Source organism: Arvicanthis niloticus, chromosome 6, assembly GCF_011762505.2.
Source record: "Arvicanthis niloticus isolate mArvNil1 chromosome 6, mArvNil1.pat.X, whole genome shotgun sequence".
NCBI classification, from domain to species: Eukaryota; Metazoa; Chordata; class Mammalia; order Rodentia; family Muridae; genus Arvicanthis; species Arvicanthis niloticus.
Window position 1 is genome coordinate 77,586,578 of NC_047663.1, and position 27,969 is coordinate 77,614,546.

Consider the following 27,969-nt stretch of genomic DNA (forward strand, 5'->3'; position numbering starts at 1 on the left):
GCCTTGGGCGAGGCTTGGGGAATGTAATCCAGCAAGTGTCCTTCACCTGGAATGTGAAGGCCTGAAATCTTATTTTCAGTTCCGAGTTCTGTAAGGCGAAAAATCTACACATATTTCATAAAATGGCCTTTATAATTTTTCACTCTACAGTACAAATGTCTATCTAGCCTCTTTTCCTGGTGTATGTATTCAGGACCCAGGATTTGGTCTGACCTAAGCTCTGTAGGTGGAAAGTTTTCTGGGAGACAGTTGTGCAGTGCATCCACAGTGTAGACCTTGTCTGTGCAAAGCCTTCTTATCTACAACCTTCCAGATCTCCTTAGTGCACCAAACATGCTCTGTAGTAATACATTACGATGACCTTAAGATGGCAGGTCAGATGCATTTAAACTGGCATGGCTTTTCCATCCTGCTGAAGTTACAGTAATTTTTAGACTCTGAGTTTTCAATTTCCAGAACAACTGCAAAGATTCATGGGATTAGTAGCAGGAATTGAATCAGTTCATTTATCATGACGAGAGAGGTCTGGTCTAGCAATTCTCTTCGATAAAGCTTTTTTTTTTTTTTTTTTTTTTTTTTTTTTTAAAGTTACATGTGAGATTGATCAGGAATCAGGAATTGGTGGTAGGTGCATGGGGGGACAAGACTGAAGCCCTGAGGGCCAGCAGAAACAATCGAAACAGACAATTTCCAGAGGGAGGAGGTAGGGGGACCCTCTAGAAGGTACCGGAGACATGAGAGGTGAGAGACTCTCAGGACTCAAAGGGAGGAACGTTAGATGAAATGCTCAATAGTGGGGACAGGGAACTTGTAGAGTCCACCTCCAGTAGAAAGACAGGGCATCAAGTGGAGGAATGGAGTTGCCATCCCATGGTCAAAAACTCTGATCCATAATTGTTCCTGTCTGAAAGAACTGCAGGAACAAAAATGGAGAAGAGCCTGAGGAAAAGGAGGTACAGTGACAGGCCCAAATTGTGATCCATGTCAGGGGTAGGCCCCATGGCCTGACACTATTACTGATGCTATGGTGTGCTTACAAATAGGGGCCTATCATGATTGCCCTCTGAAAGGCCCAATAATCAGCTGAAAGAGTCAGATGCAGGTATTTACAGCCAACCAATGGACAGTAGCTGTTGATGCCTGTGGTTGAATTGGGGAAAAGCTAGAAGAAGTTGAGGAGGAGGGCCACTCTATAGGAAGACAAGCAGTTTCAACTAACCTGGATCCCCGAGATCTCTGACACTGAGCCACCAACCAGGCAGCATACACCAGCTGATATGAGGCCCCCAACACATATATAGCAGAGGATTCCGTAAGAGAAGATGCACCTAACCCTCAAGAAACTTGGGGGCTCCAGGGTGTGGAGAGGTCTGGTAGGGTGGCTGGGTGGGGTTGGGATAGCCTCTTGGAGACGGGGGTTGGGGGAGGAGGTGTGGGATGTGGAACAGTTGGATGGTGACCTGGGAGAGGGATAAAGTCTGGACTGTCAAAAAAAAAATAAAAAATAAAATTTTTTAAAAAGAAGAAAAAATTACATGTCAGAGTATGCGTCCATTTCCACACAGTCTTCAGAGTCCCCAGAAGCTCATCTTGTTTCCCCAAATTTGCCTGATCAAGTGTTAATTTTCTGTGCACATTTCTTTTATTTTTGCTATGTAATTATATTGGATCAAATTTTGTCACTTAAATCTTACATTCTAATTTAGTTATTTGATGACTACATCTGCACACATGGAGAAGTCTAAATGCTTACATGTGTATCATCTTCCTGAGTAGCCCCTTGAATGTAACATTTTATACATTTCTTTAGATCCAACATACTATGTCACAGCCTGGTGTTCAATAGACATCACGGAAGGTCATTGTTTTGAATTAATGTCTTGCACTGAGCTCCAAAGCAACAACAACAATAAAAGTATACCAAAAATCAAAATATAGCTGCCTAGGTTGAAGTTTAGTATTTCCAAACTGACAGAATGTTGTTATTTGACATAAGCTAGCAGAAGACAGCCAACAGAGAACTTTCCCAAATAGAACAATTTGATATCATCATGAATTCTCTTTGCCTTTATCTTGTTACATCCAAGATGAACTGGAGTAACCTATACTAACCCACTAGTTTTTTCTCTACTATCATTGATCCTACCTTTTAATATTCTATGTTTGAAAATACCATTTCGGTCTCTTATTTCTTCTTGTTTCACAGGTCTTTTCTATCTCCAAAAGCAACCCTTTTCATTCAACTCTACTTACTTGAGTCTACAGAGTGAAGCATTGCCCAACCACAGAATATTTAGTAACCAATTGGTTTGTGGAATATTTGGGATTTGAGAGCAAAGAAGAGAGAGGAGAGATGAGAGAAGGATCAGGTAGGTGGAGAAGCTGAACAGGGATACAGGATTAACAAAGTGACATCCCACACAGAGTTGTTCCATAGTGGGGCCAAAAGTACCCTTCAGCTTCTACCTTGGTTAGTCATTATACAAGAGGCCACCCAGCAGGGCGTGTATGTCCTTGGGTGGTTTACTAGGATACTTGCTGGCAACTGGAACATATCCTTTCATGAGATGGAATCTAGGTGGCCTATTTTCTTGCATACAATAAAAAGATAATACCCTCTAATAAAAGGCTTATGAGACTGAAGTTTATTATATTTATATAACAGAATCTGATTGACTAGACCTATGGTTAAACTGAAAGATCAACCACAAAGCCAGAGTCTAATAAAAACAACAATGGCATTTTGTAATATTGGACAGGAAATAAAATCTTAAATAAAAATGTTTAATGTATACATATAAAAATACATTTCAGAAGCCCATCCTAGCTTCTTTCTTTTCATAGATACTTCTAATTTGATAAGAATAGAAATGCCTTCTCAACAACAAAATTAGGAGTTTTCTTCATAATTCCTGAGATATATACCATTTCAAAATACAAAAGAGAATATGAATCATTAAAATATGAGTTAGCAATACTGCTCTTTACTAATAATTTACAATATACCAGGTATCTTTCAGATCTATTTTTTGAGAGCTTTTTTGGAGGAACTGGGACACACTACTACTCATGGCCCTTAATGATTTTGAGAAGGTCCTCCTCTGATGAATATGGTCCTTTACCATTGAGTGCACAGCATCAGGAGGAATCCGAGTGGAATGATGTGGGAGGAATAGGAACATTTCCATTGCCAGCCAGATCTGCCAGCTTGAGCCTGATGGTCAGTGTAGTTATCAATGTCACAGCCAGATTGCTCTCCCTTCCAGATCTGTTCCTTAATGATTATGAGATTATATGCCTGAGAATTATTCTCAGTTTACCTCATGCAGTAATCAAAACAATATTACATTTATTTCTATTCTACAAAGAAAGAAACTGAAAATTTACTAATCCATTTGCTCAGGGTTACAAATTAGCTTATTGCATATTCTGAATTGTAATAGGCAGTGTGCCCCATGTGAATTTAAATTCTTAATAATTAAGACTCATTATTGTTATGATATCTTCTATTCTTGAAATTTGCTTTCCTTAGTCCCTTTAGGGCTCTTGTTCCTCAGAGGTCAGCCAGCCCAAGGCTTCAGAGAATAGAAATCTATTCTGCATGAAAGTAGCAGTGTAAAGAATTTCAAGTTCTAGGGAAAAGGCATGACAGGGGTTAGGTAGTCTGGTTGCTCACGGGAGAAAGAGAGTTTCCGTGGACTTATAATACCCGAGGTTATGTTCAAAGTGTTCAGAAAATCAGAAACAAGCAACAAAAATTAGAAAACATCTTATAAATCTCATCAGTGTAGTGCAAACAAAAAAAGAGTGAAACAACATTGCTCATGAGGATCTGCATGAGCAATGCACATTTTTTTATTATGAACACATGTCTTTTATTATTATTATTATTATTATTTTATTTGTGTATACACACACACACACACACACACACACACACACACGTACACAAGCACACATATGCTAGCAGGTGCATATGCATATGTGTACTCTAGTGTGTGAAAGCCAGATGTTGATATTGGATGGCTTCCCCAACTGCATTCTATCTCTGTTTTTAAACAGGTTCTTTCTTTCAACTCAGAGCTGCTTAAATAAACTGATTGGTCGGGAAGCTCTGTGGGCCTGACTATCTACTAACACATATAACTTAGGTTCCAAATGCAGGTGACTACATCCAGTCCAACTGAGACCAGAGCTTTCTGCTCTTTTAACATCACCCAAAGGTTAGTTATTCCTGAAGAAATAGTTACTGAATAACATTAACGTTATTAATTTCATACATAAAACAATGATAGGTCTCAAGCTTGAGTTTTCTTCCCTCCTTGACAATAGGCTGTTACCAGAAGAGGTCAGGGAAATGCTGAAACAAACTCACTGGCTCATGTTTCCATTCCTCCTTTGATCCTTTCTTTGAATCTTCGTTTTCTGAAGAAACTAAATGACAAGTGAAACACACAAATAAGAATCATTTTGAATGATGGTGTACAGAAGAGGGATCCTTGATCCCACCCAGTAAATATTCCCCTTCCTTTCTTAGCATTATGCATGCAAATCAGTGTATAATGAAGCCACAGCTCTTGGAGGAGAGAGTCAAGGTGCCAGCTTTTCAAACCCAGCAATTTAAAGACATTGCATAGCATACGCCCTTGAGATGGATCCTGTTTGAACCCGTGACAGTTTCTGCAATGTAATTGTGAAATTTGATTCCAAGGAGATTAGAACATTGCTTCAGGATGCAAGCACCCAATGCACCAAAGGAAACTAGTGTTTATGTACAAAGGAATCTGACACATGAAAGCTAGCTACCAATGTCACATTTAAAAGAGAAAAAAAAAAAAAAAAAAAAACTAGCAAAGCACAGTCCTCTAGATGTTTCATTTCCCTGGAAACAGGCATCCTATTGGTAGTCTTGTAGACTTGAGGAATTCTCCTTGATGTACAGATGGAGGAAGCAGACCCATGTGGTTAAAGGTTCTGAGTTCTGTTCATTTACTTCTCTTAAGGTTTGTTTATGATTGGGTGACACAGCAGAAAAGAGAAGGCACACAATCATTGATCTCACAGAGATTGCTGTCTAATTGAGATAGATGAATAGAAAGTTCTGGAAAATAAGACAGGGACTCAAAAGGAATTTTTATGTTTGAGGAGAAAGCCTGTCTGTTCCTTAAACACATCTATAAGTAACCTTGAGATAAAAAAATAAGTGAAACTGTTATTCGAACTGCCTCTTTCTTGTCCATGATTAATTGTATATGGAAAAGCAAAAACTTCTGGGATACAGTCAGGGTAAGCCATGTTTCTCTTTTTCAGCTATCCAAGCATCGAGGCATATGGACCATATCAGGGACCCCAGTGAAATTCTATTTTCATACTGTTGGTGAGGCATATTCATATTTTTGGCTTTGAGTTAATTTTCTCATCAGAAAACAGAGAGTGATACATGACAATGAGAAGAGACATCTTGTATAAACCTATGACTATGTTTCTTTTGCTCTCAGTTTTGCTGAACTTCTCTTCACTCTCTTCTTCATGTTCTGTTTCTTCTAATACCTTCTTTTTACAGTGGCAAGTAGAATGGAAAAAAAGAAACTGTTTCATGTCCTTATATCTTCAGGACCCATGCTCAGATACTTATGCCTATCATGTCTAAGTCACTACCATCCCACTGTCCACAACAGTCACACCTAGCTATTTGTACCTTGTTTGGGCTTGAGGTAGAACAGGAGGTTACATATACCACAGACACTTTCCAACTCTGGCAGAGAGAGAAAAAGATCTCATAGAAGTCTTGATATCTCCCAATCCTCTTTTCTTTAGATTTTAACTTTGGAATTGCCTTTGTTTCAAGTCTTGTTCCTCTTTTCACTGTACACAGAATGTACCTGTCCTTCAAGTTGTCCTAAAACTACCCACTTTCCCAGAGGTAGATGAATGAGCAGTTTTGCCTCTGTATAGGTGAAGAGGGGTGCCAGTTGAGCCCACTAAAAGTATCTGGCCCTGGTCCTCTCAGGACCCGAAAAACTATAAAGAATATTTTGGGCTCCCTTGTGCCTTTCCATCTCTATTTAGTGTTTCATCTTGCTAATACCTATCTCCAAGGTAGCCCTACCCCACCACTCATAATGTAATTCAACCCATAATATAGTCTGCCCAAAGTATACATCCAATGCCATTTGAAAGAGTCTGGGTAAAGGCTTATAGTGTCATACAACCTTTTATGAGCACTTACCTCTTTCAAGAATTAATTCCTTTTGTTTTTCAATTATGCTAGTTATTCTATGAAAGTATTTCTAGGTTTGCATCAGAATGCATAGTGATCCAACAATTCTCAAAGGCAATTAGTGACCATTTGTTCATCCATCCACCCATCTATCTATCCATCCATTCATCCATCCACATATTCATCTATCCATCTGCTCATTTATCTCTTAGATTTATCATCCTATGATTGCCAGGCATGTAACAGTTGCTAATCACTTCATTAGTATGATGATAGCTCCTGAAATCTGGTACTGTTCCTTCTTTAAGTTCCTTGGTTCTTCTGTGCTTGTGAATAGCCAGTGTCTTGTCATCTAGCTCTGGTAGGCAACCAAAAATAATAACAAGAACCTGTATTTTAAAGTTGGGTCCTCTGGGGCATTCCTGATCAATAGCTCATATGAAGGTATCCCATATCTGATACTGAGACTTTTTTTTTTTTTTTTTTTTTAGTAACTCATAGTTTCTGGGAGAAGCATTGTCCAACCATGTAGGGTTACTCCCTTCTAAATCTATTTTTTAAAAGTCTCATATATTGTATATATATATATATGTGTGTGTGTGTGTGTGTGTGTGTGTGTGTATCTATCTATCTATCTATCTATCTATCTATCTATCTATCTATCTATCTATCTATCTGACAAGAGAAGTAGGTTTACATATGCCTTCTTCATACAGTTTTCATTTTGCCTAACTTTCCTCTTCATTTCCCCATTCTTCCACCTCCCTCTCCTTTTCATCTTTAACTTTTCTACCCCCACTATTCTCCCTCTAGGCTTTCCTTTTGCATATGTTCTCCCTCTGCCATCCCTAAAGGAACCCCTCCACCAGCAGCCCCTTTCTAGTCTCCCATAGGATCTACATATGAGAGAGAACATTGATTTCTGTTCTAATAGTTACTATGACTTCCATTTGTTGTTTTGGGTTTAGAGTACATTTACTCTTATTCTCCTTCCCTATGTTCAAAGCTTGGATTATGTATTTGCAACATATCTTTTTTCCTATTATAGGCATTTGTAGTCATAAATTTTACTTCTAATGGTACTTTAATGCTATGTAATAAATTTTGAGTGTTATGGTTCATTTTTATTTAGTTCAAAATGTTTGTGTAATAGACTGTGATTTCTATGATTTATGAGTTATTTGGAAGTACAGTGACATAGTTTCTAATATTTGTAAATTTTCCAAATTTTATTTGTAAGTTACTTCCATTCTATGTCTCTAATACTTATAATACATTTGTGTAAAAATATATTGATACTATTGAATGATTCAGCATATGGCATACGCTAGAGAATTCTCTATGTACTATTGAAAAAAATGTGCATTTTCTATTCCTTGGTGAGCTATTTTATAGACATGAGTTGTCCTGCTCTATGAATTATATGGTATTAAGTCATATATTAATAGAATATTTCTGGCTACTTTTTAAAATTATTTTTTGTGGGAATACATTTAAGCGTATAATTGTTATTCATTGATTATTCATCTTTTTGGTTCTATCTGCATTTATTTCATAAATTTTAGTGCTTTCCTGTTGTCTATACATATTGGTAATTGATATGTATTCTTAAATACTTCATTATTTAAAAAATCCTCTCTGTCTCTACTGACATTTTCTTTATAAAGTTTATATTTTCTGGTACTAATATAGTCTTACAGCATTTATACCATTAATGTCTTCATGACATATTCCTTTCCTCATCTTTTTAGAAAACCTTGTATTATTGCATCAGTGTATTAACAATAATGCTTTGATTTGTTTACATTTAATGTTTGGTTTATTTATTTATTTGCTATTTTCTTGACACAGTGTTTTATGATACGACCAAAGCTAGCCTCAAACTCAGACTGAAATACAACCTAAGACCTGCTGCTCCAACCCCACTTCATTCTGCCAAGTGATAGAATTATAGCCGCATGTGATCACACCTGACCACAGAGGTTAATTTGTGTGGCAGTTTGAATTAGAATGGTCCCCATAGGCTCATACATTCAAATTCTTGTTCCCAGTTAGTGGAACTGATTGAGAAGTATTAAGAGATGTGGCCTCGTTGGAGAAGATGTGTCATGGAGGGCGGGGGTAAGCCTGGACGTTCCAAAAGTCCCCACCAGGTCTAGTCTCTCCCTCTCTTCCTGTGGTTGTTAGACTGGAGCGTGTAACCTCTCAGCTACTGCTCCAGTGTCATCCTAGTCACAGTGTCTTAGTACAGTAATTAAAACAAAACAACTTGTTTTTAATTGTTTCCTGTGTGCCTTATTCTCTTCATTTATGTTTTTCTCTAGTTCCTAATTCTCATTTTTCTTACTTTTTATTTCTTTGTTTCCAACATTTTTTTTTTTCCTGTGAGAAGAGCTCACCTAGCCCAGGCTGACTTTGAAGTCCCTATGCAGCTGAAGCTGGCTGTAAACTTTCCCTACCGATATTTTGCATATCATTTAAATTCTTTTGTTCATTTTTATCATATATTTTACATTATTTCTTTAGTGTTTGCTCTACAGTTTATGATAAATTTTACTTTATCGAAAGCAAGCTCAAGTATATACAGATTTAAAGTATACAAAATTTGCTCCAATGTAGCATTAAATATTAGGATATTTAATGTTATACATATTTATATTAAAGAATACCAGTAATATAGTTTTTAAAAGTTCATATGTCTTTTTTTTTAAGAGTTAAAGAAGACAGGAAAACTATGTCCTTTTCCTTATACATGCACACAGAGTTATTTTCACCATGTTCTTTATTTTAACAATTTTGAATTACTAACTGGGGTCAGCTCCATTCTGCCTAAAGGATTTCCTTTGAGAGTTTATTGAGGCTTGAGGCACAAACTTTCTCTGTGTTTGCTCATCTGGGAAAGTCTTTATTCTCTCCTTTTCTGAAAGTAACTTTGGAGGATACAAACTTATTTACTGATTTTTTTCTAGGCTGTTGAACAGCTAGCTGTTTTTTTTTTTTTTTTTTTGAATTCTACTATTTTTATTACTATGAATAAGGTATTGCTATTTCTGTCATCATAGTTTGTCCTTGGATTTTAACAGTGGAGACATGATATGTCTAAAGTTGATCATTTAAAAATCAGACTTGGATCTTGTACATTTTGAATGTATAGATTTCATAAATTTTAGAAGTTTTCAACCTTGATATATTTGGCTTATTTCTTTATTTCTACACTTTCTTTTTGTTTCTATCTGGTATATATTTTTCTGACTTCAATACTATCATCTTAATACTCCACTCTTCCAGCTATCTTAGGCACTTCCCATTTTCTTCATTTTTAGCTTGTTTTCCAGATTTTAGAGTCTCCATGTAAAATCAAATTTACTGATTATTTTGTCAACTCCAATGTTCTGTTGAGCCTGTTTTTGAGATTATGCTTTAATTATATATAATTTAATTTAATAATATTTCTTTCTTCCTTTTTTTTTCTCCAAACCTTCCCACATACCCCTCCCTACTCTCCTTCAAATCCATGGCTTTTTTCCCCACTAATTGTTACTGGGTGCATATATGTATATGCAAATACATATATGTTCATAAATATAACATGTTCAATCCATATAATGTTACCTGCATGCAGGTTTTCAGAGCTGACCCTTTGGTACTAGACATCCAATTTTTTATTACAGTTTTATACTTTCAAGTTTGTTTCTTTTTATATTTTTAATCACTTTTCTGATTTTGTGTATTTGGTCATTTATTGTTACATTTTCCTATAACTCTTTATATATAGTTCGCTTTAACTCTTTAAATTATATTTTTATATATTCATTTTAAGTATTTGCTAAAGTCAATATCTGGAGCCATTCAGACATTATATTCCTATTGAGTTTTTTATTGTGTTGTTATTCTTCATGTATTTGTCAATTTGTGATATTTTGCATAGTTTACCATAGCACCTGGAATTCATGTTTCCACTCCTAGAGGATGTGGCTGTTGTTAATTTATTCAGTGATCTGGCTTGATTTTTTCATTTCTTTTTGTGACCACTAATATCATTCAAGTATTTTTTCTCCCTCAAATGCTTTTTGTCTTTCTTTAAAATCTTTTTTTATGGATTTCTGTCTGTACTCTTATGTCATCTCACTTTAATGGTTAAATATTCCTCAGAAGTTATGCTTAAGTGTTATGAGAATTTTAATTTTGGCTGACGATTATATGTAAATTACAGAATGCTTTAAAAGTTTAGATAGGCATCAGCTATGCTCAAGTTTCGTGTGAAGGCTCACATTTAACCTTGGGTAGTAGATAGATAGTACCTTTCCTCCTCCTTCCAGAATAACCATATAGCTTTTCAGATCATTGGTGATACCTGAGATGTTATTATGGTCTTGAATGACTATCTTTCTCTTCAGAGTTTCTAACTATGTTTTGGCATATCAGTTGCTGGTGTCAATCAGTATTAGAGTGCTTCAAGCAGCAATGACATTTGCTCTCTTGAATTGACAATGAGATTGATGATAGCTCTTGGCCATGTGACTTTTTCTCCACACAACTTCATATGGAGCCAGCCCATTCAACTAAAATAGTTGTCTGCTCTCTGTCCACTTGTGGTGAACTTCCATACTGAAGAGCAAGAAAGCTGGTGAATACAACAACCTGAAACAGGGCTGTTTCAGGTTTAGGGTTTAGGTTTTTTTTTCTACCTCCTCTCTCTGAAATATCATGGCAAATATATAATTTTAATGTTATCGAGATTAAAAATATGCAACACAACTAAAATATTTTGTTATTTGATGGGTGGATAGGAGAAAAGGAAGAAAGTAATTTTGAGATTTATGCTCTATTGAGTATCATTCCTAATTTAAGTAGTTGAGAAGGAAGAAGTAGAGTCAAAGGAGTTAAAATGTGGAAGACTGATGCTGGCTTCTTGGCAGGATAAAAGTACCGCTCCTAGTGATTCCTTCTACTGTGTTTGTAAGCAAAAGAATTTGCTTTGTTGTGACAGGGAACGGGGAAAGAGAAATCAATTTTACAGATGCCAGCTTTGAATTCTCTCTATGTACAGCTAGAAATATTAAATTGAAGTATAATGGCCCAGGATTTGTATTAGGGCTCACTCAGAGACTTGTGCTTGGGAGGTTTGACGATCTCACATTGCATTGCATACTCATAGCAGAATTGAGACATCTGTCTGGGTCACTGATATAAGCACAAAGCATGTTACCACCCTCTAGTATGCTTTACAAGATTCTGGGCACAAATAAGCCATCTGCCTTCCAAACTGGGCTAGTATGAACAGTAGGTCCCTTTAAATGAGAGAGCAATTTCCTGTGGTTCAGCTAATGTCTTTATCTCATCCTAAGCCTAATGGTGGTGGCTTCTTAATGCCTTCTTATTTCATCAGAATGATGTCTTGGCTCTTCTCACACTTGAGTCTGCTTTGTTCTTTCTACAATATGTACTTGGCATTGAGCTGTAGATACACAGTCTCTAAATCATGAAAATAGCTGGCATCTTATATAATAGAAAGTGGTGTTTTCAGCTCAAATAACACACATAATTCTTAAGGAAAATAGAGAGAGGTCTAGGGACTAATAATTCTAGGTTGTCAAGGCATTAACATTTAAAATCATCTGCTATTAGTTAGAACTATCTCCCAAGAGGAATACATCTTGTTGCCTTGGCCTAAGTCTAACCACAAACCACAGAGTCAGAAAAGACTAATCTTATGAAGAGGAAGAGAGAGAAGATCAGGATGGATACATAATGAAAACAAAGAGAATGTAAGGGGAAATGACTTAGAAGAGGAGGTAGAGATCACTTAAGGGGACTGATCACTGGAAGAACAGCAAGACAAATGAAGAAAGACAAAAAAAAAAGTTCTGTCCCTTCAGGACCTGGTGACTAGTTTTCTACTTTAAAAGGGGTCTACTAGCCTTCCCGGGATTATGATTACCTGTTTGTGACTTCAATAGACTGGGCAATGATTAGCTAGATTTTTGGTGCATTGACATCCTGTGGACAAAGATGCCCCTCCAGACTGATTTTCCAAGTGTTTTTATCTGTGTTAATTAGATTGCAGGCACCCCTCTTCTCCTCATTATTCTGCTCCATCATGCAAGCCTTCCTGATGTTTCTGCAGCCTGTAGAGTATACCTTTTTAACTTTAATGTCAACCAAGAACTTTTCCATTGCTAATTTCTCTTCTCGAAGTATCCTTCTTTGAGGTCTTTGGGAAATGCACTCCATGACTTACATGTTTGCAGAAAAGTCAACGACTTGGATGGTCATTTCCCAGTCTTCCTTTGTAACACTAGGCCTGAGCATCACTCTTTTTTACTTTCATTTCTATTTTACTGGACAAGTATATTTACTTATTATGTAGTTCAAGATAACCTACCATCTATAAATATGTGTATTAACACATTTATTATCAATCCTTCTTTAATGCTGAGATTTTCACTGAATTAATAGTGCATTCTTATGACCAAGGACAGTATCTAATACATAATAGATATTCAACAATAATTTAGTGAATGAGCTACATGTCTGGCCATAGTGATAGGGTAGAAAAGCTTAAATATCCCTACTTAATAGAGTAGAATGTTCCAGTATATAATAGGGTAACAGCTCAAAACATCTTATGATTTAGTTGTTATTTTTTCTTATTTCCTTGTCACTGTGTATACTTGTCTTGCATTTATACTAGACTCTGTGCTTTTCCTCCCAAACTCTGTAACATCCTGCTCTGATTAATAAATTGCAATCAATTGCAATGTCTAATTATCTCCTTAGGAAGCCCGAAAAGAATGTAATAGATGGGGCATACTTATCTCTCAGCATGAGAAGGAAGCTACGGCTGGGTAACCCAGAAAAAGATGTTTCAAGGAGAAAGAAATGCAAATGGAAGGTTCTAGGTAAGAATAACTTAAAAAATGGTGAGCACATCTATATATCAAGTGCAAAAAAAAAGTTGCTAGATACCTGGAATGCTTAAAGTATGTTTCTTATGTGTCATCAGCATTCCAAGAATGATTGAGAGATGTTCAAAGTGCCTGATAAAAACACAGGTTCCCAAAGAATCTCCAGGTGGATGAAATTCCTATCGGTGACAGTGTTGTAGTCCAGCAATCTGTATCTTTTTTTTTCTTTCTTTTTCAAATTTTATTTAATATTTTATTTACATTTACATAGGCATTGTACCAGTATAACACATTTAGGAATACAAAGCTTAGACCCAGTCCTTCTTTAACTTTTTTTAACTGATTTGAGATGGTCAGCCTGTGACTTAAGGGACTAGAGCAAATTCATGACTTGGAGTTTATTATAAGGGTGTTCTTTATGTTTTATTTAGAAATAGCTGAGTGGAGTTAACAGGCAACAGTCCAGATTACCTTACATGGATAGCTGGTTTTCAAAACATCAGAAATCCTTAGAATTGACATGACAAACATTTCAGTATTAATGTTCATTTTCATTAGAGACCTGTCTGCTCCGGACAGCTTCCTATATTGAATTCTAAGAAGAAATTGAGCATCCTTGGAGTTACTCCAGTTGTGGTGAGACAGCCACTAGGCAAGAATTGCCACTTTCCTTCTACAGACAAATTACTGTCCAGAAAAGGACACACTTGCAGAATAGTCGACTGATTATATCTGCCTAGACAGAGTAATCAGCCCTTAATAATTCTGCAGCACTAAGGTCTGTCAGAAGATCCTGGGCCAGAAGGCAGAAGAACAGATGCTCCAACGTTTTGAAGTAGAGCGAGTGTCCAGGTGTTCAGAGGTCTCTATAAGTTGGCTAAGTTTTAGAAACTATGATTTGTGCTTCCCACAATTATAGTTAACTCAGTCATTCTGGATTTCTGATGGGGTTGAAAACATATAGCTATTGACCTTAAGAGAAAAGATTTGAGTGGATGGTCGTCAGCTGACATTCATCCTAAAGCCAGGTTCAGAACTAAATGTTTTAGTTAGAATAGATGACAGAGGAGCTGGTTAGTCAACAAAAGGATGGACTGGGTATTAGGACTATCCTGTACCTCACTGGTACAAATTGGCATAATTATGCTCTAATTGTATTTTGAGAGAAAAGTTTCATTTTAACAGGAAGGGTGATGTGTAGAAGGAGCTAAGGTAGGAGGAGTACTGAGAGGAAGAAAAGGAGTAAGAAGAGGAGAAGAAGAAGGAGAGGAGAAGCTAGGTGATGAAAGAGAGAAAGAGGGGGGAGACAGGGAGGCAGATACTCATGTATCTCCACCAGTCAAAGATAGTTGTTATATCTAGGTCGGTCAGTGGGTTACACCTCTGATTGAACAATTCCAAACTTATAAAGCCTATGATTAACATTTTTTTTTAAAAAAATGTATAAATGCAAAAAGGAAAAGGGGGCATGGGATAGGGGTTTCCTAAGGGGGGTGGGGGGGAATGGGGATAGGGGATGTCATCTGAAGTGTAAATAAAATATCTAATAAAAAAATGCCATCCCCTTTCCCCATTTCCCCTCCCTAGAAAACCCCTGTCCCATGCCCCCCTTTCCTTTTTGCTTTCATACAATTTTTTAAAATGTTAATCAAAGAATTTATAAGTTTGGTAATGTTCAATCAGAAGCATAATCCAATACCCAACCTAGATATAAAAACTATTTTTGACTGGTGGAGACCTGTGAACATCTGCCTCCATGCCCCCTCTTTCTCTCTCTCATCACCTAGCTCCTTCTCTCCTTCATCTTCTCTCCTTACTCCATCTCTTCCTCTTAGTACTCCTTCCCACTTAGCTCCTCCTACATATCACTCTTCCTGTTAAAGTAAAACTTTTCTCTCAAAATACAATTAGAGCATACTTATTCCTAATTGTACCAGTGAGGTACATGATAGTTCTAATACCCAGTCCATCATTTTGTTGACTAACCAGAACCTCTGTCATCTCTTCTAACTAAAATACTTACTTTTGATCCTGGCTTTTTTTTTTTTTTTTTTTTTTTTTTTTTTTTTTGGCTTTAGAATGAATGTCAGCTGAAAACTATCTACTCAGATCTTTTTTCTCAAAGTAAATAGCCAGGATTGGCTATGAGACTATAGGTCTTCAACCCCGTCAGAAATCCAGAATGACTGAGTTAACTGAAGTTATGGGAAACACTAAACATAGGTTCTAAAACTTAGCCAATTTATAGAGACCGCTGAACACCTGAAAAGCCCCTATACTATCGAACAATGGAGCATCAAATCTTCAGCCTTCTGGCCCAGAGTCATCTGACAGACCTTAGTGATGCAGGATTATTAAGGGCTGATTACTCTGTCTAGGCAGATATAATCAGTCGACTATTCTGCATGTGTGTCCTTTTCTGGACAGTAATTTGTCTGTAGAAGGAAAGAGGCAATTATTGCCTAGTGGCTGTCACCACACAACTGGCTTAACTCCAAGGATGCTCAATTTCTTCTTAGAATCCAAGACAGGAAGCTGTCAGGAGCAGACAGGTCTCTAATCAGAATGGACATTAATATATAAATATTTGTAGCATCAATTCTATGGACTTCTGATGTTTTGAAAACCAACTATCCATGTAAGGTAACCTGGACTGTTGTCTGTTCACTCCTCTCAGCTATTTCTAAATAAAATATGGGAAACCTCCTAACAATAAACTCAAAGCCATGAATTTGCTATAGTCCCTTAACTCATAGGTTAACCACCCCAAATCAGTTAAAAAAGTTAAGGAAGGACTGGGTCTAGGCCTTGTATTCCTAAATGTGTTATACAGGCACAATGCCCATGAGAGTATCAGTATTCATCTCACTTTTATATTAATAAGAAGCTCGTACCAATGAAAACCTTAAATTTGAAATCAAAGTAAATTTTGAATGATTGAGAGATGTTCAAAGTGCCTGATAAAAACACAGGTTCCCAAAGAATCTCCAGGTGGATGAAATTCCTATTGGTGACAGTGTTGTAGTCCAGCAATCTGTATCTTTACTGACTTCCACATGTCTTCTGATGTACATTAGTGTGTGGAATAACATGGACTAGAGGCATATTCAGATTTGTTTTGCGTTTTAAAAAGCGCTTTGCATTGAGATAGGCATTTTACCCCTTTGTTTATTAATGGGTATTTCTAATAACCTGTTACTGTGAGTGAGAAATACTGGTCTGAGTGCTGGCATGCACAGATAGATAAGATGGAACTTGATACAATTATTGATATTAGAGACAGGTCATGGCAGGGATAGTTGGATCTCACTCTGTTATCTGGAATATGCATGAAAATGTTCTCAGAGGCTTTGAATCCTTATAGGAAAGGGTTAAATGTTACTACCAAGGTGATGCAAAGAATAGAAAAGAATAAAACTTAGGCCACAATATCACTTTCCCAGGAAACTTAATTGACCTATACAGAAAAATATTCCTGTGATCAAGATGTCCATTTAGGGAGCATGTTACTCTATTAATGTCACGATCCAGATGCTATTGGAAAGCCATCTATTAGGAGTGTCAGAAAGGGAGTCCCAAAGTCAGTGAGACATGGAATTTAATCGTTTGGTTTCCTTTTGATTCAGAGTCACTTATGAAAAATTCTATACTTATAGTTCAAAACTGTAGCTGCTTATATTATGAATGGTAATTATGTTCCCCCCAAAGCTATACAAGAGTGCCTGCACATAGCTTTTGGGAACCTGTCCCTAGTTGGTTCTGATTGGTAAATAAAGTTCCCAGATTTGGGCAATGGTGAGAAGAGGGGAGGAAGGAGAGGATCACCATGTTGAGAGAGTGTGAAGGGAGAAGAGATGCCATGCCTGAAAAGAGTGCAGGAAAGAGAGGCATGGCAGCCATGTTAAGGAACCAGGAGACCACATCCCAGAGTGCTTCCAAGTTGGGCAGCCAATTGGGTTCAGAGCACCCAAGATAGAACATAGAATTAATAATAACTCAGGATTAACAACATGGAGGTTAGGCAGTGGTCCAGATATTGAGCTGTTTAAGGCATATTAAAATATAAAGGCTGCGTGTGTCTTTCATTTGGAAATATAAATCATTGGTGCAGGTAGAAAACCACACCACTGGGACTTGTTAATATTCAATACAACAAACAAAACCAATTTTTTATAGACCTTAATTTTAGAAGTATAAACCATTTTAGAGTACAAGCTGATGCATGAGTCTTAAAACCTTTATAGACCAGAACAAAAATATAGGTGCTAATATAGACAGCTGAAACCCTTTGTGGTTACTTTGTGCTAGATTTTAAGTTACATATCTCAGAGTACTTCAGTTATTTTGTTCTTAGACCATCCCTACATAGTGGGAATCATTCTTATTCCTGTTTTATTGGTAGAATCAATGAGATTTCAGTCCCACGCCCTTTGCTTTAGTCTTTTATATTGTAGTTTAGAATAGATAATGTATAGAGAAAAGAACCTTTTTAAGTTCTAAGATCTGGGTGGTCAAATGCATAGCTCTGGTGGAGTCCGTATCATGATAATGTCACAGTGACAGGTTATATATGAGAGGGAGAGGCTGCATGGTAAAGCAAGAGTTCTGAGAATGGGGGGGGGGTGATCCAGGCTTTGTGAGAATTCACTCACCATAAATGATTAATTCTTTCTGAAGGGAAGGCAATACTCCAATAATCCAGGATTTCTTAAAGGCTCTACAACCTTCTATTGTCAACCACAGAACAAACTTGCAAGGACACAATCCTTTCTCCTACAAATGACAGAAGTTCCACCAGGGAGTAGACGATTATTTTGGGCTGATTCAGCTGTGCAAACTAAGACTGAGTTTTCACACCACGCGTTGCCTCTGTCTCTGGCTTCCTTTCACTCAGCACCCAGGCCTTGTCTTCAATGCTTCTATCTCAGAACAAGTTTCCTGATGTGCTTCCCCAACCAGACTCAACCAGATTGTCCCCATGCTACCATCCTTTTCCTTTTAGTTTTGCTAGCTACTCTGATGACTATAATGGTGGAAGATGCTTTAAGTACCGCATAACAGAAATTGAATTTATTTCACAGAGGTGCTAACTCCTCTTATGATGTAATTAATGGTGGCATAATGATTGTGTGACCCCAAGTTTTCCTGGGACATTGCTCTACCTAGGAGATAAATATGATTTCTTTTCCAAGACAGTCTTTATCTGTCATCCTAGAGGCTAAAGGATTCTTGGGATCACACTCAGCAGCTCTAGCTTTGAATATGAAGACCTCCTAGGTGTTCCCGCTGTTCCTTCTCTGCTGACTCCTCTCTTCCATTTCATCCCTCTGTCTCCCTGCCTACTATACACTATAGTGTTAGTGCCAGCTGTGCCTAACTATGGGAGTATTTTTCAGGAGCCTTTCTGTTTCCCGTTTCTATTATGTGACCGACACTGTTACTTTTGTCTGTCATGCTTACATCCTACCTTTCTGCTTGGAAACTTTACAATGTATTTTCTTTTCTATGAACTCACTTCTGGCATCATTGGAGCTTACACTATTATATCTCTCACAGAATTCTATCATAAAACCTGTCACACTGTCACACTTCATTTCATTGAGCCTTCCTCAGACTAGATCAGAGATCACCAATCCTTTTTTTTTTGTCTGCAAAGAATTGGTAAATATGTTTGGCTTTGTGAGCCACACAACGACAGTTTTGTCACAGTTATGTAGGTCTGCTGTAATCATCAACATAGACAACATGCAAATGACTAGAAGTGGCTGTGTTCCTGTGGTACAGGCGTGGGGCCAGGCTTATCCCACAGCTTATAGCATGTCATAGATCACTGTTTCATGTCACAGACTATTGCCATTGTTCTAGACAACAGATAGTTTTAAGACAACTTGATTTATTTACCTAGATCAGGCTACCCAGATTATGCCTGATAGCATCACAGATTAGATAGTTAGAAAAATGTTGGCTGACAATTTTCAATAGTTCCAGTTTTAGTAAAGACTGTTGTGAGCAGAGACATTTTTTCCCTTCCAATACTAGTATTAACACCTTTTGGACTTCAGTTTTAATTTATCTTACTAGTTGGGGTGACGCTAGCTTTATCATTCTCTTATCTAGCTCTCAGCACAAGGTGGAAAAGGATACAAAATTCTGAAATTTTCCCAATTGTTGCATAAACATGCAAGTTTTATCCAGCCTGGCTTTTGCCCCTGAAAGGTGGTTTTGCTTTTGCTGAGAGCTACCCATCTTACTCTCAAACCTTGGTTCCAGCTCATCTGCCTTCCTTTGTTTCCAATCCTGTTCTCAACATAGCTCCTGTGGGATCAAATATGTATTTGGGACCCTTTGATGCCTTGGAGTCCACCAACAGAGATGCTAGGTTACTGAATTTCGGCAAGACATGGGTCTTAGTTTTGTCTAGCCATCCTGCCCCTAGAAGGTTCTGAGTTTGTGCTGAAAATGAATACAGTAGTTACAGACTGAATTCTTGGGACAGAATAGAATCATTTGGTGTTATAGCTCTCCTCATTACTGTGTGACCATGGGAAAGGAACCTAATGTTTCTGATCCTTGCTATGTCATTTTGTTTAATGGGCTATTCAAATATTCCTCATAGGATTCTTATTATATAGAAGAAATAACAAGTGAATAGTACTAAGAGTCTAGTTCATGGTAAACATGAAATTAGAGTCTATTCTATACAATTGGGCAGATTTTGTTCTAATTGGAATTATTTTTGTTTCTTTTGCTATGATTACAATGAGATAACAATCTTGTCTCTTCTTCTGGGACACCGATTAGTGGGATATGTTCTTATAATTATGGCAGATATTCAGGAAGATGTTAGAACTGCTGCTCATGTTAAATCTATTATTATATCATTGGCCTAAGCAAGTCACATGCTTTAACTTCATTATTTATGGAAAGAATTGAAAAGCACCAAGGCAGAAATGATAAAAGTGGAAAAAAAACAGTAAGCAGTTTTATCAAAATTTACACTATTTGCACACTGTTCATATCAGGCTAGGGTCCTCTGAGACCAACTTCTTGCCATAATAGTGTAAAGGGAAAAGTATAGTTTTCACAATGCTTCAGTAGGAAAAGGTCCTTGGGGAAGTTATGGGTGCAAACAAGCTGAAAACACAGAGGTAAGATGAGTTAGAAAGCCGAAGGCACAGAGAAGTTCAGCTTTATCATATTTCAGTCCACTTGATATGCGGTTTCCATTATGCCACTTGTTGGAGAGATTATTCTTTGTACAAGATCTATTCTTGATCCCTTTGTCAAAGGTAGGCTTCTTTCCGTGATCTCTGTTCTATATCTTTGACCTATACATTTACTTTCATGTCAGTTACTCATTGTGTATAGAATTATTATCATGAGCCAGCATACCTACATGTTACCTACTTTTGATTGATCATGACAGCTGTAGCTTTGCCCCTCCCCCACCCTCAAATTTGCTTTGACTCTTCCGTGTCCCTACTTGGTTTCATATGAGATGCATGATTGCACCATCTATTTCTGTAAAAATTATTATTGGAATATTGATAAGAATTGCCTTGAATCTATAGGATTCTTTTGCCAGTATGGACACTGGAACATCCTAAGCCTTTCAGTATGCAATGTCTTTCCATTATATCTTTTATAGTGATTTAAAATGTCTAATATTCAAGTCTTCCACTTTTTGATGAATTTCATTCCTAAATGTTTTATCATTGTTGGTGAGACTGACATTTTTCTTAATTTCTAGTTTAGATTCTTGATTGTGTATCAAAACTTTTCGATGCATGATTGTGATATAAGTGCTTGGTGTGTGTTGATTTTAGAACCTGAAAATTTACTGCATGCATGCATGCATGCATGTGTGTGTGTGTGTGTGTGTGTGTGTGTGTGTGTGTGTATGAATACGTATGTGGGTCAATGTGTATGGGGATATGTGCATTAGGATTTTTGTGTCATCTTTAAATAGATATAGTTTTATTCTTTCCTTTATGATTCCCATGGATTTTCTTTTCTTTGCCTAATTGCTCTCTCAGGACTATTTTGGATCAAAGTAGCTAGAACGGGCATTCTGACCTTGCTTCTGATCTTAAAAAAAAAAAAGCTTTTTATGTTTCACTATGTTTCATTGAGCAAAATTGATTAAGTATTTAAAAATAAGACCCGAGACTTTAAGACTTATAGAGGAAAACAAAGAGAAATGCCTCCATGACATTCAACATGACAATGACTTTAGAAATGTGACAGGACAACTGCAAGCAAAGGCACACAATTAGGGAAGTGGAGCTTGCTCAAATCAAAGGCTTCTGCACAGCTAAGAAAACTACAGAGGAAAGGCAATTTAGGAGAAAGGAGGAATCATTGCAAACCATATATCTATCTGCCAAAGAATGGGTAACCAAAATATATAAGTAAGTTTTGCTAATGTTCATTGTATGGATAAGAGTGTTTGTATGTATATGTATACATACATCATCTGTGTGCTTGGTGCCCAGGGAAGTCAGAAAAGGGGTTGAATGTCCTGGAACTGGAATGAAAAATGATTATGAATGCCAGAAACTGAAACCTTCTCCTCTGTAAGAAGAGCAAATACTCTTGTGTTCATCCATCTTTCTAGTCCCCTATAAAGAATTTTTATAACTCCAAAGCAAAAAAATCAAAAGATCCAACTAAAAATGGGCAAAAAACCATAGGTACCAGGTATAGAAAAAGAGAGTTTGCTCTGTCTTATTGTGAGGAAATTGCAAATCAAAGCTACAATAGGATATTGCTTCATACCTTAACAGTTATGTGGAAAATGTTATTTTAGTTATCATCATCATCATCATCACTATTGTTATTATTGGGTGGAAGTGTATATGGTATGTATGTGGAGATCAGAGGACAACTTCAGGAAGTCAATTCCCTTCTTACATGTCTACATAAGTTATAGAGATCAAACTCAGGCTTATGGGGCTAATGTCTCTATCCGCTGAATCATCTTGGTGGGCATTATATATATATATATATATATATATATATATATATATATATATATGTGTGTGTGTGTGCAAAATATAGAGTATTATAGAATGTTGGTGAGACTGTCGAAAGGTAGAAATATGGGAAGCAGTAGGGTAGCCACTAAAGAAATAAAAAGGATTACCATGTAATTCCCAAATTCTGTTTCTGATTATATAACCAAAATAATTTAAATCAGAATCTCAAAGAAATATATAGGTACTATATTCATTAAAGTAGTTGTCAAGGTATAGAAATAGTCTTTCATCAACAGATAAATGACTTCATAAAATACATATTGGACTGAGTGGTAGTGTGTATGTAGACTACCATTCTGTCTTAAATAGATACTATTATTTGCAACAAATGAACTTTTCGAAGTTTAAGCTGAGGACAATATGCCATTTACGTGAAGAAACAATAATATAGGATTCCATTTATATGATGTGTCTAAAATAGTCAAAGTCACAGACTCAGACAGTAAATGGCTACTGCCTGGCTTTGAGAAAGCAGAGAAATGATGTTCAGTAGATAAGATGCTGCAGCTCTGCCTGATGTCTAGAGCTTTGTGGCACGGTGCTGTGTCTATAGGTGACGATACTGCATTGTGCTCTTACCCTTTTGCTATGAGAATGAAACTAATGTTATATTTTTCCCACCATGGAGAGAAATTTAAAATCATGTAGAAAAAAACGTACAAAAAATGAAAAATTTAAGGAATATCTTGAAGGATGTTGAGAACATTCTTAAGGGACTGACTTCTAGGATAGAGCCTTGAAATGTTGGGTAAGTATTTCATTTGATGCTACGAAACACACACAGTGAGGTGATGGTTTAAGAAACCATGTTCTACGTCAACAATACATAGAGAATCCTGTGAACATCTTCCACGCTATTTCATCAGTCCGATGGCAGGGCAGAACTCGGCTATTAGATCAAAGATAGGACATTAAAAAATGTTACATCACATTGAACAGGGATGTTGGTCTGCTTAGGCAATTCCCACAGCCCAAGGTACCATTCATCAGACTGCAGAGTTGGAGCTGATCTTCTGTCTCAGAGTGTGGAGAATATCACCCATGCCACTCTTTTAATTTCCCATCAATATCCATCTTCTCTCTAGACCCTTTGTCTTCTGCTTTTCAACTCCTTTACTAAAATCTAATCTTGAGAACACAGAGACAAAACCCACCAGATCCTGGTTGACAAATAGCTGATCCTTTGATCAGATGAATGGAACTTAGAGATACAAAACTATTGTCAGTAATGGAAGAAGGAGTGTGAATTAGGAATAAATGCAGGGTGGAAGGATGCTGGGAAAAAAGACAGAGCCATTTCTGTAGTATAGAAAAACTCACTGTGAACCCATAGGAGCCTGGCTGTGGGGAAATTTATTTAGATGAGTTTGTGAGTCAGGAATGAGTAATGATCTGAAGTGAGGAGTGGAGTATAAAGTACAAAACTTGAATATGCCACAGGCTATTATTAGGCTTTTTTTTTTTTTTTTTTTTTTTTCCGACTTCAAAAAGGAAAATGTAATTTGTTTTGTCTCATGGCTTAGGAGTTTTTTTTTTTTTTTCAGCACAATGCTGATACTCCCTGTCAACAAATAAAATAATTTAAAGCTATCTTTTTATAGCAGAGGATCTAGGCAAAAATGCCTACATAATTTCGATAGATACTGTCAAGCATGGAAGGACAGTGATAACTAGAGAGGGAGTAGATTGCAGTGGCTTTACTAGAAAGCATGCATTACATCACCAACAATGAATGCTGAGACAATTGTGTCTATGATGGAGTGGAGACCTAGGGTTCTGGCTTCCCAAAAGTGCCCGTGAGAGCACATTTTGCATGTAAACCAATAGTTTAATAAGCTCATGTACAGAATATATTATTCAGAGGTTTGAGCTCTGCCCCATAACATACAGAGAGGAACATGTACAGTATTGGAGTTAGCATCATGTAGGTGGACCTTGTATGTTGCCTAAACCCTCACTCAAAATTTTCATTTGATGTATAGCACCTGTACTTTATAGATTTAAGGGGTCCAACATGTTCAATATCATCATACCTATGACGGTTATTTGTCCATTAGCATTTGACTAACTGTCTCCCATGGCAGGGAGTCATTTATATAAAATGACTTCCTTTTTTATGACTGTTTCTTTAGACTCAGTTGGAGACAGAGGTGACTTGAGTGTGACTTTTTGACTAAGCCTTTCAGGAGCAGCAGTAATTTCTGCATCTTCTGTCAACTGAGTATGGGCCCCACAAGGAAAGCTGTCATATGCACTCAGTTAATTGTTCTTATGCTCTGAGCCACCTCTCCAGCCTCTGCAGTTGTCACTTCAAACCATATTATAATCACAGTTTTTACCTGTGCCTGTCTTGTCCACCTCCAGGTTGAACACAGCTCTGGTGAGGCATGGTCCTATTACTTCTTTCTACAATTCTACAACTGTACAATATTATCATGGACACTTAGATGCAGAATGAATATTTCTTAAGTGAGGTCAAGCATCTAGTGTGACCAAGCTGCAAAGTGACGGAAGGAGCTGTGAGGTGAGGAAGTGACTTCTTTTTTTTTTTCTTTTATTTATTTTTATATTTTATTTACATTTCAGATGCCATCCACTTTCCCCATTTTCCCTCCCTAGAAAACCCCTATCCCATGCCCCCTTTTCCTTTTTGCTTTTATACATTTTTAAAAGTGTTAATCAAAGGCTTTATAAGTTTGGTAATGCTCAATCAGAAGTGTAACCCAATACCCAACCTAGATATATAAACTATCTTTGACTGGTGGAGATACGTGAACATCTGCCTCCATGCCCCCCTTCTCTTTCTCTCTCTTTCTCTCTCTCGTCATCTAGCTTCACCCTTCCTGTTCCTTATGAAGGTTTCTCTAGACTTAGTTGGAGCAGAGGCGACCCATGTGTGACTTTTGGACCAAGGCTTTCAGGAGGAGCAGTAATATCTGCATCTTCTCCCTGTCAACTAAGTATGGGCACCATAAACATGAGGTGAAAGGAAGCTGAGCAAGAATCACTGCATGTAGGAAAACTGCCATATACACTCACACGGAGATGAGCAATAATGAACTAATGAATGCCTGTCTAGTTCCACACCATCCTCTCCTGGCATAGAGACTGAATGGAGGATGACCTGAAAAAAATGCCACATGGCCTGGAATAGGGTGCTGGAAGTTTAAGTACCCCTTCCTCACCTCTCTCTAATAAAAATATTGGAGCATAGCAAGCTTTAGGAAATGTCAATAATTCATAATGATTACTGGAACTTAAAAAAGTACTTTTGCTTACCTAAAATAGATATATACTGTAATTTTCAAAGAAATTTTATACTGAGTAACTTTACAATAATAGTATCAGACTAGACTTACTTTACTGCTTTTAAAATAAATGAGGGGAAAAGAATTTTCAATACATGAGCAATAATATGACCCAATCTCCTTTATCAATGTAGCCTTAGGGCATGCACACATGGACACCTAATTATGGTTTTTAGGAAGAAAAGGGAGGTTGAACACTTTAAAAACAGGGTTTTTTTTTTTTTTGTTTTTTGTTTTTGTTTTTTGCAATGTTCTTATGTCTTCAAAGTTCTAATGTCATATGTTCTCTTTAGTGCTTTTTCTATGCCTGTAGAGCTGAAAGTTGAATCCAGGGCCTTACGCTTACTAAGCACACACTCTGTCTATCACTGAGATACACTGTGTTCATTTTAACTGAAGCCTCAATGTGTGCCGAAACTAGCTGTGTAAACTCTGAAGTTTAGGATGCACAGTCCAACTGGTTGCCTTCTCTAATCTGTTTCTTTGAAAGATAGAGAACTTGAGGAGAGATTGGAAAAACTTTGCATGGCCTCTTAACTAGTTAATAGTAGAACCAGGATTAGGAAGTACTAGTAGTTCTTATGACTTATAATTCTGTCATCTTATTAAAAATTACCACACAATTCCTGCGATGATGTCTATGGTTAACATGTAAACATACAAACTCTCAAATTTCTACATAAATCAATACATGTGATTATGACCCAGTGACCTCCAGTGACAAACTTGGCTAACTTCAAGATAAAGTTCAGTCAGGTCCCAGCATAAGTTTACATTTTGGTGAAATTAAGTCCAGTATTCAGCAAACCCTGGAAAGGGAAGGGGAGATGGAAGAGTTTAAACACTTCATGACATCTCAGTTGCTCTACTCAAATACATGGCCAAAGGCAGCCTATAATCTTACCCTGTGGCTTCCCTCCTTCCCTCCCCTTCCCCACTCTCTTTTCCATGTGCAGATAAAATATGATTACCTATCTCCCTGCTCTTGCTACATTGAATACTTCCCCCATTGTAATAGACCGTGTCCATATCCAGTTGGGATTATAAGCCAAAATAAGCCTTTTCCTCTTTCAGTTGCTTTTATTCAGAGTATTTGACCACATCAATAGGGAAGTAACTATGGGAGCCAGGGAACCACTGTTCTTCCTTTGGTTTGCATGTAACTCTCCTGGAAAATCATCCACTCTGCTAAGTGCTTCGTGTCCAAAGATACATATTTTTCATACAACATTAGTTTTGAATACAAGCCAATTCACCACTTCATCTGTTGCTCAGCTGAAGAAAGAACAATCTGTTCCAATCCTGGAGCAAATGTAGCCTGTGTCGGATATGCTTATAGTTAGCATTATCTCCTCCAATGAAGTATCTTCTGAGGGACAGATGGGTGGTTCCCGAGGATTGTGTTTTCCTAAGGAACTGACTTGATAACTCAGTCCTCTGTTGATATTAGGCATCCCTGATCTGATCCCTACAATGTAAGTTCAGTAGCAAATCTCCTGTTGTAGCATTAGCATGGCCAATACCACACACTTCAAACTCCATTAGAGGTTTTGTAACCATGACTGAAACTGCACTATTTGTAAAGTGCATGTATAGGTATTGAACAACTTTTAAGATTCCCGTTATGGTTAGGATATTTATAGTATAAAATGTGCACACTACTTATTAATTTAGTGTTTCAGATGGTCTCCTATAGCCCAGGCTGGTCTTGAACTTGCTGTGCAGCTGAGGATGCCCTTGAAGCCTAATTCTCCCATCCCTCCATTCCCCAAGTCTGTAATTGCATGCTTGCACCACCACACATGATTTCAGCATGTCATCTTGAAAAATGAAGGTATTTAAATTATGTCAATAATATGGATCAGAACAGACTGTTTTACCAAGATGTAAAGGGTGATAGGCTTCAAGGAACAGTGGACAAACAAAGGTCCTGAATTCAAAACTGACTCTTTCATCAACAGTTGCATTTGACATGCCTGTTACACTATCTGAGACTTGATTTCATTAACCATCTTGTGTATATAACATGCTAATCATCTCAAAAGTTGCTTCCAAATTTATGGGTTTTTTTCACTGTATTCAATATACTTCCTTTTTCTTGCTGAGAGTAAGGACGAGAGAAAATATTTCACTAAAGTCTCTTCACCCACCTGCCATGTTAAAGATCAGAAAGCAAAAAAGCCAAATTAGGCTAATAATTTGGTTCATTTCCTAATTAGAAGTTAGATGCTGTCTTACCTTCTTTGCAAGAATGCTTTTGTGTTTGCAGGTGCAATCACTTACCAGAATTCAACTTCACTTTTTATGCCCAGCAGTCTAAATCGAAGAAATCTTTTGCATGTTTTTCTGTTCTTGCACTATGGCTTTTATCTAGTTGGTCTGTGATGCTTTCTTTGACACACAGGGATGCTCCTCTACTCTTTCTTTCAGGATGGTAATGTCCTTTTTGGATGTCATCAAACTCTCATTATGGTGTTGAGAGATACTGTCTGCTT

The 27,969-nt window shown here is 37.1% G+C and overlaps 1 long non-coding RNA gene across 1 annotated transcript in view; it reads left to right on the top strand.

Moving 5' to 3' along the window:
• LOC143442833 (uncharacterized) overlaps nucleotides 1-27,969 on the top strand; it is an 82,382-nt gene that overhangs the window by 36,154 nt on the left and 18,259 nt on the right. Inside the window, exons 3-4 of the long non-coding RNA XR_013111358.1 lie at nucleotides 2,207-2,369; nucleotides 5,311-5,377. This is a non-coding gene — a long non-coding RNA (uncharacterized LOC143442833). The remainder of the gene's footprint in view (nucleotides 1-2,206; nucleotides 2,370-5,310; nucleotides 5,378-27,969) is intronic.